This window comes from Chiloscyllium plagiosum, unplaced genomic scaffold, assembly GCF_037043375.1.
Source record: "Chiloscyllium plagiosum isolate Xiang-an unplaced genomic scaffold, Cpla_swu_hap1 HiC_scaffold_43, whole genome shotgun sequence".
NCBI classification, from domain to species: domain Eukaryota; kingdom Metazoa; phylum Chordata; class Chondrichthyes; order Orectolobiformes; family Hemiscylliidae; genus Chiloscyllium; species Chiloscyllium plagiosum.
In genome coordinates this window covers 46,266,380-46,278,661 of record NW_028270181.1, presented here as the reverse complement: position 1 = coordinate 46,278,661, position 12,282 = coordinate 46,266,380, and positions in this window count along the sequence as shown.

Sequence of the window (12,282 nt, the reverse complement as noted above, 5' to 3'; positions counted from 1 at the left end):
CTACAATATACACCGGGAAAGCTGTCCTCTGCAATATTCACCGGGACAGCTGTTCACTACAATATACACCGGGACAGCTGTTCACTACAATATTCACCGGGACAGCTGTTCACTACAATATGCACCGGAACAGCTGTTCTTTACAATATAGACCGGGACAGCTGTTCTCTACAATATAGACCGGGACAGCGGTTCAGTACAATAATTACCTGGACAGCGGTTCAGTACAATAATTACGGGGACAGCTGTTCACCATGACATACACCGGGATAACTGTTCTACACAAAAAACACCAGGACTGCTGTTCGCTACAACAGACACCGGGACAGCTGTTCACTACAATATACACCGGGACAGCTGTTCTCTAAAATATACACCGGGACAGCTGTTCACTACAATATACACCGGGATAGCTGTTCTATACAATATACACCGGGACAGCTGTTCACTACAATATACACCGGGATAGCTGTTCTTTACAATATACACCGGGACAGCTGTTCACTACAATATACACCGAGACAGCTGTTCTCTACAATATACACCGGGACAACTGTTCACTACAATATACACCAGGACAGCTGTTCTCTACAATATACACCGGGACAGCTGTTCACTACAATATACACTGGGACAGTTGTTCACTACAATATACACCGGGACAGCTGTTCACTACAATATACACCGGGACTGCTGTTCTCTACAATATACACCAGGACACCTGTTCACTACAATATACACAGGGACAGCTGTTCTCTACAATATACTCCGGGACAGCTATTCTCTACCGTATACACCGGGACAACTGTTCACTATAATATTCACCGGGATAGATGTTCACTACGATATACACCTGCACAGCTGTTCACTACAATATACACCGGGAAAGCTGTTCTCTACAATATTCACCGGGACAGCTGTTCACTACAATATACACCGGGACAGCTGTTCTCTACAATATTCACCGGGACAGCTGTTCACTACAATAATTACCGGGACAGCGGTTCAGTACAATTATTACGGGGACAGCTGTTCACCATGACATACACCGGGATAACTGTTCTACACAAAAAACACCAGGACTGCTGTTCTCTACAACAGACACCGGGACAGCTGTTCACTACAATATACACCGGGACAGCTGTTCTCTAAAAGATACACCGGGACAGCTGTTCACTACAATATACACCAGGATAGCTGTTCTTTACAATATACACCGGGACAGCTGTTCACTACAATATACACCGGGATAGCTGTTCTTTACAATATACACCGGGACAGCTGTTCACTACAATATACACCGGGACAGCTGTTCTCTACAATATACACCGGGACAGCTGTTCTCTACAATATACACCGGGACAACTGTTCACTACAATATACACCAGGACAGCTGTTCTCTACAATATACACCGGGACAGCTGTTCACTACAATATACACCAGGACAGCTGTTCTCTACAATATACACCGGGACAGCTGTTCACTACAATATACACCAGGACAGCTGTTCTCTACAATATACACCGTGACAGTTGTTCACTACAATATACACCGGGACAGTTGTTCTCTACAATATACACCGGGACTGCTGTTCTCTACAATATACACCAGGACACCTGCTCACTACAATATACACCGGGACAACTGTTCACTACAATATACACCGGGACAGCGGTTCAGTACAACATACACCGGGACAGCTGTTCACTACAATATACACCAGGACAGCTGTTCACTGCAATATACACCAGGACAGCTGTTCACTACGATATACACCTGGACAGCTGTTCACTACAATATACACCGGGAAAGCTGTACTCTACAATATTCACCGCGACAGTTGTTCACTACAATATACACCGGGACAGCTGTTCTTTACAATATAGACCGGGACAGCGGTTCAGTCCAATAATTACTAGGACAGCGGTTCAGTACAATAATTACGGGGACAGCTGTTCACCATGACATATACCGGGATAACTGTTCTACACAAAAAACACCAGGACTGGTGTTCTCTACAACAGACACCGGGACAGCTGTTCACTACAATATACACCGGGACAGCTGTTCTCTAAAATATACACCGGGACAGCTGTTCACTACAATATACACTGGGACAACTGTTCACTACAATATACACCAGGACAGCTGTTCACTACAACATATACCGGGACAGCTGTTCACTACAATATACTCCGGGACCGCTGTTCACTACAATATACACCGGGTAAGCGGTTCAGTACAATATACACCGGGACAGCTGTTCACTACAATATACACCAGGACAGCTGTTCACTGCAATATACACCAGGACAGCTGTTCACTACGATATACACCGGGACAACTGGTCACTACAATATACACCGGGACAGCTGTTCTCTACAATATACACCGGGACAACTGTTAACTACAATATACACCAGGACAACTGTTCTCTACAATATACACCGGGACAGCTCTTCACTACAATATACACTGGGACAGTTGTTCACTACAATATACACCGGGAGAGCTGTTCACTACAATATACACCGGGACTGCTGTTCTCTACAATATACACCAGGACACCTGTTCACTACAATATACACCAGGACAGCTGTTCTCTACAATATACACCGGACAGCTGTTCACTACAATATATACCGGGACAGCTGTTCTCTACAATATACACCGGGACAGCTGTTCACTACAATATACACCGGGACAGCTCTTCACTACAATATACACTGGGACAGTTGTTCACTACAATATACACCGGGACAGCTGTTCACTACAATATGCACCGGAACAGCTGTTCTTTACAATATAGACCGGGACAGCTGTTCTCTACAATATAGACCGGGACAGCGGTTCAGTACAATAATTACCTGGACAGCGGTTCAGTACAATAATTACGGGGACAGCTGTTCACCATGACATACACCGGGATAACTGTTCTACACAAAAAACACCAGGACTGCTGTTCGCTACAACAGACACCGGGACAGCTGTTCACTACAATATACACCGGGACAGCTGTTCTCTAAAATATACACCGGGACAGCTGTTCACTACAATATACACCGGGATAGCTGTTCTATACAATATACACCGGGACAGCTGTTCACTACAATATACACCGGGATAGCTGTTCTTTACAATATACACCGGGACAGCTGTTCACTACAATATACACTGAGACAGCTGTTCTCTACAATATACACCGGGACAACTGTTCACTACAATATACACCAGGACAGCTGTTCTCTACAATATACACCGGGACAGCTGTTCACTACAATATACACTGGGACAGTTGTTCACTACAATATACACCGGGACAGCTGTTCACTACAATATACACCGGGACTGCTGTTCTCTACAATATACACCAGGACACCTGTTCACTACAATATACACAGGGACAGCTGTTCTCTACAATATACTCCGGGACAGCTATTCTCTACCGTATACACCGGGACAACTGTTCACTATAATATTCACCGGGATAGATGTTCACTACGATATACACCTGCACAGCTGTTCACTACAATATACACCGGGAAAGCTGTTCTCTACAATATTCACCGGGACAGCTGTTCACTACAATATACACCGGGACAGCTGTTCTCTACAATATTCACCGGGACAGCTGTTCACTACAATAATTACTGGGACAGCGGTTCAGTACAATTATTACGGGGACAGCTGTTCACCATGACATACACCGGGATAACTGTTCTACACAAAAAACACCAGGACTGCTGTTCTCTACAACAGACACCGGGACAGCTGTTCACTACAATATACACCGGGACAGCTGTTCTCTAAAAGATACACCGGGACAGCTGTTCACTACAATATACACCAGGATAGCTGTTCTTTACAATATACACCGGGACAGCTGTTCACTACAATATACACCGGGATAGCTGTTCTTTACAATATACACCGGGACAGCTGTTCACTACAATATACACCGGGACAGCTGTTCTCTACAATATACACCGGGACAGCTGTTCTCTACAATATACACCGGGACAACTGTTCACTACAATATACACCAGGACAGCTGTTCTCTACAATATACACCGGGACAGCTGTTCACTACAATATACACCAGGACAGCTGTTCTCTACAATATACACCGGGACAGCTGTTCACTACAATATACACCAGGACAGCTGTTCTCTACAATATACACCGTGACAGTTGTTCACTACAATATACACCGGGACAGTTGTTCTCTACAATATACACCGGGACTGCTGTTCTCTACAATATACACCAGGACACCTGCTCACTACAATATACACCGGGACAACTGTTCACTACAATATACACCGGGACAGCGGTTCAGTACAACATACACCGGGACAGCTGTTCACTACAATATACACCAGGACAGCTGTTCACTGCAATATACACCAGGACAGCTGTTCACTACGATATACACCTGGACAGCTGTTCACTACAATATACACCGGGAAAGCTGTACTCTACAATATTCACCGCGACAGTTGTTCACTACAATATACACCGGGACAGCTGTTCTTTACAATATAGACCGGGACAGCGGTTCAGTCCAATAATTACTAGGACAGCGGTTCAGTACAATAATTACGGGGACAGCTGTTCACCATGACATATACCGGGATAACTGTTCTACACAAAAAACACCAGGACTGCTGTTCTCTACAACAGACACCGGGACAGCTGTTCACTACAATATACACCGGGACAGCTGTTCTCTAAAATATACACCGGGACAGCTGTTCACTACAATATACACTGGGACAACTGTTCACTACAATATACACCAGGACAGCTGTTCACTACAACATATACCGGGACAGCTGTTCACTACAATATACTCCGGGACCGCTGTTCACTACAATATACACCGGGTAAGCGGTTCAGTACAATATACACCGGGACAGCTGTTCACTACAATATACACCAGGACAGCTGTTCACTGCAATATACACCAGGACAGCTGTTCACTACGATATACACCGGGACAACTGGTCACTACAATATACACCGGGACAGCTGTTCTCTACAATATACACCGGGACAACTGTTAACTACAATATACACCAGGACAACTGTTCTCTACAATATACACCGGGACAGCTCTTCACTACAATATACACTGGGACAGTTGTTCACTACAATATACACCGGGAGAGCTGTTCACTACAATATACACCGGGACTGCTGTTCTCTACAATATACACCAGGACACCTGTTCACTACAATATACACCAGGACAGCTGTTCTCTACAATATACACCGGACAGCTGTTCACTACAATATATACCGGGACAGCTGTTCTCTACAATATACACCGGGACAGCTGTTCACTACAATATACACCGGGACAGCTCTTCACTACAATATACACTGGGACAGTTGTTCACTACAATATACACCGGGAGAGCTGTTCACTACAATATACACCGGGACTGCTGTTCTCTAAAATATACACCGGGACAGCTGTTCTCTACAATATACACCGGGACAGCTGTTCACTACAATATACACCGGGACTGCTGTTCTCTACAATATACACCAGGACACCTGTTCACTACAATATACACCAGGACAGCTGTTCTCTACAATATACACCGGACAGCTGTTCACTACAATATACACCGGGACAGCTGTTCTCTACAATATACACCGGGACAGCTGTTCTCTACAATATACACCGGGACAGCTGTTCACTACAATATACACCGGGACAGCTCTTAACTACAATATACACTGGGACAGTTGTTCACTACAATATACACCGGGAGAGCTGTTCACTACAATATACACCGGGACTGCTGTTCTCTAAAATATACACCGGGACAGCTGTTCTCTACAATATACACCGGGACAGCTGTTCACTACAATATACACCGGGACAGCTGTTCACTATGATAAACACCTGGACAGCTGTTCACTACAACATACACCTGGACAGCTGTTCTCTACAACATACAAAGGGACAGCTGTTCACTACAATATACACTAGGACAGCTGTTCTCTACAACATACACCGGGACAGCTGTTCTCTACAATATACACTAGGACAACTGTTCACGACAATATACACTGGTTCAGCTGTTCTCTACAATAAACACCTGGACAGCTGTTCACTACAACATACACCTGGACAGCTGTTCTCTACAACACACAAAGGGACAGCTGTTCACTACAATATACACTAGGACAGCTGTTCTCTACAACATACACCGGGACAGCTGTTCACTACAATATACACCAGGACAAGTGTTCACCACAACATACACCAGGACAGAAGTTCACTACAATATACACCAGGACAGCTGTTCACTACGATAAACTCCAAGACAGCTTTTCACTACAACATACACCGGGACAGCTGTTCCCTACAACATACACCGGGACAGCCGTTCACTACAATATACACTGGGACAGCTGTTCACAACAATATACACCGGGACAGCAGTTCTCCACAATACACATCGGGACAGCTGTTCTCTGCAAAATACACCGGGACAGCTGTTCTCTACAAGAGACACCGGGACAGCTGTTCTTTACAATATACACCGGGACAGCTGTTCTCTACAATATACAACGGGACAGCTGTTCTCTACAATATACACCGGGACAGCTGTTCTCTACAATATACAACGGGACAGCTGTTCTCTACAATATACACCAGGACAGCTGTTCACTACAATAGACACCGGGACAGCTGTTCACTACAATAAACACAGGGACAGCTGTTCTCTACAATATACACCGGGACAGCTGTTCTCTACAACATACACCGGGGCAGCTGTGCACTACAATATACAACAGGACAGCTGTTTTCTGCAATATACACCGGGACAGCTGTTGTCTACAATATACAACGGGACAGCTGATCTCTGCAATATACACCGGGACAGCTGTTCTCTACAATATACACCGGGACAGCTGTTCTCTACAATAGACACCGGGACAGCTGTTCACTACAATATACACCGGGACAGCTGTTCACTACAATAAACTCCGGGACAGCTGTTCTCTACAATATACACCGGGACAGCTGTTCTCTACAATATACAACGGGACAGCTGTTCTCTACAATATACACCGGGACAGCTGTTCTCTACAATATACAACGGGACAGCTGTTCTCTACAATATACACCAGGACAGCTGTTCACTACAATAGACACCGGGACAGCTGTTCACTACAATAAACACAGGGACAGCTGTTCTCTACAATATACACCGGGACAGCTGTTCTCTACAACATACACCGGGGCAGCTGTGCACTACAATATACAACAGGACAGCTGTTTTCTGCAATATACACCGGGACAGCTGTTGTCTACAATATACACCGGGACAGCTGTTCACTACAATATTCACCGGGACAGCTGTTCACTACAATAAACTCCGGGACAGCTGATCTCTGCAATATACACCGGGACAGCTGTTCTCTACAATATACACCGGGACAGCTGTTCTCTACAATAGACACCGGGACAGCTGTTCACTACAATATACACCGGGACAGCTGTTCACTACAATAAACTCCGGGACAGCTGTTCTCTACAATATACACCGGGACAGCTGTTCACTACAATAAACACCAGGACAGCTGTTCACTACAATATACACCGGGACAGCTGTTCTCTACAACATACACCGGGGCAGCTGTTCACTACAATATACACCAGGACAGCTGTTTTCTGCAATTTACACCGGGACAGCTGTTGTCTACAATATACACCGGGACAGCTGTTCACTACAATATTCACCGGGACAGCTGTTCTCTACAATATACACCAGGACAGCTGTTCACTACAATATACACCGGGACAGCTGTTCTCTACAATATACAACGGGACAGCTGATCTCTGCAATATACACCGGGACAGCTGTTCTCTACAATATACACCGAGACAGCTGTTCTCTACAATAGACACCGGGACAGCTGTTCACTACAATATACACCGGGACAGCTGTTCACTACAATATACACCAGGACAGCTGTTCACTACAATAAACTCCGGGACAGCTGATCTCTGCAATATACACCGGGACAGCTGTTCTCTACAATATACACCGGGACAGCTGTTCACTACAATAAACACTGAGACAGCTGTTGTCTACAATATACACCGGGATAGCTGTTCTCTATAATAAACACTGGGACAGCTGTTCTCTACAACATACATCGGGACAGCTTTCACTACAATAAACACCGGGACAGCTGTACTCTACAATAAACACCGGGACAGCTGTACTCTGCAATATACTCCGGGACAGCTGTTCACCATGACATACACCAGGATAGCTGTTCTACACAATAAACTCCAGGACACCTGTTCTCTACAATAGACACCGGGACAGCTGTTCACTACAATATACACCGGGACAGCCGTTCACTATAATATACACCAGGACAGCTGTTCACTACAATAAACTCCGGGACAGCTGATCTCTGTAATATACACCGGGACAGCTGTTCTCTACAATATACACCTGGACAGCTGTTCACTACAATATACACCGGTACAGCTGTTCACTACAATAAACACTGAGACAGCTGTTGTCTACAATATACACCGGGATAGCTGTTCTCTATAATAAACACTGGGACAGCTGTTCTTTACAACATACACCGGGACAGCTGTTCACTACAATAAACACCGGGACAGCTGTACTCTACAATAAACACCGGGACAGCTGTACTCTACAATATACTCCGGGACAGCTGTTCTCTACAATAAACAACGGGACAGCTGTTCTCTACAATATACACCGAGACAGCTGTTCTCTACAATATACATCGGGACAGCTGTTCTCTACAATATACACCGGGACAGCTGTTCTCTCCAATAAATACCGGGACAGATGTTCTCTACAATAAACACAGAAACCACAGAAACTACCGTTCTCTACAACATGCACATGAACTGCTGTTCTCTGTAATGCAGTTTTGTTTCATGTACAGAGATACAGATGTTCAGTATAAAATACACAGGGGCTGCTGCTCTGTGTAATATACACAGGAACTGCTGTTGTCAGTAATAAACACAGTGACAGCATTCACTGTAATTATACAGAGGAACTGCTGTGCTATATAATATAGACAGGGATTGCTATTCTCTGTCATATGCACAGGGACTTCTGGTTCATATCCTCAGAAATTGCTGTTCAGTATAGCACAAACAGGGATGGCTGTTCCCTGCAATACAGACGGTAAATGCTACTCTCTATACTCCCATATTGCAGACCAGGTGGTGGTGTAGTGGTGTTGTCACGGGATTGTTAATCTAGAGACCCAGGTAATGTGTTGGCAACCCAGGTTCAAATCCTTTCATGGCTGATGATGGATTCTGAATTCAATTGAAGAAAACTGTAGGTAAGAGAGTAATGATGGCCATGGATCTATTGCCAATTGTAGGAAAAACCCAACTTGTTCACTAATGCCTTTTAGGGAAGGAACCTGCCATCTTTAGTTGGTCTGACCTCCATGTTCCTCCAGACCCCCAGCAACGTGGTTGACTCTGAACTGCTCTTTGGGCCATTAGGGATGGGCAATAAACACCGGCCGAGCCAGCAACACCCTCATCCCACAAATGAATAAATAAAGGGAATATTTCCCAAGCTGGAACAGAAACGATGGGCCAAAGTGCCTCCTTCTGTACTCGAACACAACTGTGATGACGACTTGAGGTCTTATGTGATGTAAATTGTGAAATTTATATGGAATAATTTTGTTGTTGAGCATGAAACTGGTTGTTTTTTTTCTGTGTATCTGAATTTAGCAGCAAACCAGGCAGTATTTCTGCAATTGTGGTGATTTCTTGAAAGGACAGGTTTCAAAGTTGAGGCATAGAGAGGATGGGTTTTGTGACTAATGAACACTTGTTATATCTAAACTGTCATGTGTTAAAGTCAAACAATTTTAAACTTTTAGAAAAAAGTTCATTCAACTCACCGAATGTCTAGCCCTTCTGTTTAAGGTGATTATCTGATGCAACAACCATATCCCAAACTATAACCCCAGCATTTCCATAAAATTATATCAGCAACATTCCTCACATACAGGTAGAAATCTGTTCCATTTTCTTGAAAATGCTGCAAAAGGAGTTGGAACATTTTGTACGAAATGAGAAGGTTGATGCTGATTGGCTGGGCCATCATTACCATGGAGATACAGCAAAAACAGTTAGCTGTCAATCTTAATTCTCAGAGGAGATAGGTGGACTCTGATGGTCAGTGTGTCGCCATGGGGATACAGCAATGTTTGGTTTTCTGCATGATACATTTCTTATCAAAGAATTGCAATATTTGCACAAATTCCTTTTACCTCCATGATCCAGGGTCATGTGTAATTATATTTGTAGCTTCTAACTCAGGCACAAATGCATCACACTGTCCCCTCAGCTGTTGAGCATAAATTGGTTTCCAGTTTAACTCAGTGTAGTCCAGATTGTTTAATAAATGATTTCCAAAGCAGAATCACTTCTAATCAGGTTTACAAACATGGGGTGGTTGAGCCCGGGCAGCTTGCTGCCAGCAGAGAATGGTCAAATGGCCATGTTATCTGATACAGTCCACCAGTCATCAGGATGGAGGCCCAACATATCTGGCATCTCACCAGCACCCACACCTCATACCATGTTATTCATTTGTGACTAGTGTAAAGGTGTTAACCTGCCTAATGATGTATATGATAGAGTTTATTCTCACGGCTCACTGCACCCACCATTTATGGGTGACCCATTATGACAAAATTGATGTCCCTTTTAAGCCCTATCATATCCGTGACTGACTCTGAACAGCATGAATTGACCAAATGCTGGGTGAAACTGTTACAATCATGTCCAAATGAGAGTTCTACATCCACAGTGAAGCATTCCTTCATGTTTACGATGACCGATAGCGTGCCGATATGCTCTTAGAACATTGCCAGCTTATTGGTCAGTCGACAATTCAAATAAACTGTTGAAATCTAGATGTACCGGCTGGGTCTGAGTTCATCAATATCATGAACTTAGTGACTTGTGTAGCTGACTTCAGTTCCAATCACAACATGTATGACCAAATGGATGGTATTACCATGGGATATTCTCTAGGTCAAACTCTTCTTAACATCTTTGTCAGTAACCATGCATAACACGTCTTTGATGAGATGATAATTAGCTTCTATCCCCTGCATATTTCCAACATGTGGATGATATGTCTGCGATATTCGAATCTGCATTAAAGAATTTCTTTATGTAGTTCTATGATCTCCATCTTATCATGAAATTTACTACAGAATGGAATACCCTTTCCTTGATATATTCTTTGAGAAATTGACCCAATTATTTCTCAGCTGCTAGTTGCTGAAACCTTACATTCCCTGGTCAGCAGACATGTTTGGGTCCCTACAATCCCACAAGATTTATCTTGTTGGCTACTTCATGAATGATATGTTTGAGTGGGGGATATGCCAGACCATGAGGTGACAGATTGTGCTGGACTACAACTCTGCGGCTGTGATGGTCCACAGCCCACTCTTGTGTTCCTAGGTCTTTTCGGAGTCTATTTAACTCAGTGATAGTGCCACTCTACCCTATGGAGGTTATTCCCAAATGTGAAGGAATCTCAGTAGTGTATAACCAGAGATTCAATATCATTGCGATATCACTAAGAGGGCAGATGTGGAGAACTGTTTACTTATTTTGAGTCCTCAGCATCTCGGAATATTTGACAGAACAAGGTGGTGGATCCTGGTTCCAGGAATAACTGGAAGAGAGTTGGAGAACTTGTCCAGGATAAGAAACTTGCAGGTTTCAATTGGAGATGGGGGACTCAACATGTCTGCTGTTTCAAAGCACAAAAGGCTAAGGGTCCTCCTCTGTACTTTTAAGTTCCCATAATGCTGCAGTAAAATAACTGAGAACATTATGGTTTTTAGGCAGCCCAAAATTTTGTTCAACTTAACATTTTCTTTTTATCATCATATTTCTGTGTTTCTTAAAGGATGCCAAATGGTAGGGGAGTGAACAAAGCAGGCCAAGGGGCATGTGACTCCCAGCAGCCAATCTGTGGGATCAGTGACCAGTTTCCAACAGGAACATGAACAACGTACAAAGGGAAGAATGATATATCACATCGGATATGTGTCAATCTCCTGCCATCTCATGATTGCCATCAACTGCACCTAATATAGTCACCTCAACGCCAATGAAGACAAATTCTGAAACCTCTCTGAAAACCCAACATGGAATTGGTTTGGATTTGGGGATGGGGGGGACAGAGGCTGGGGGACACTGA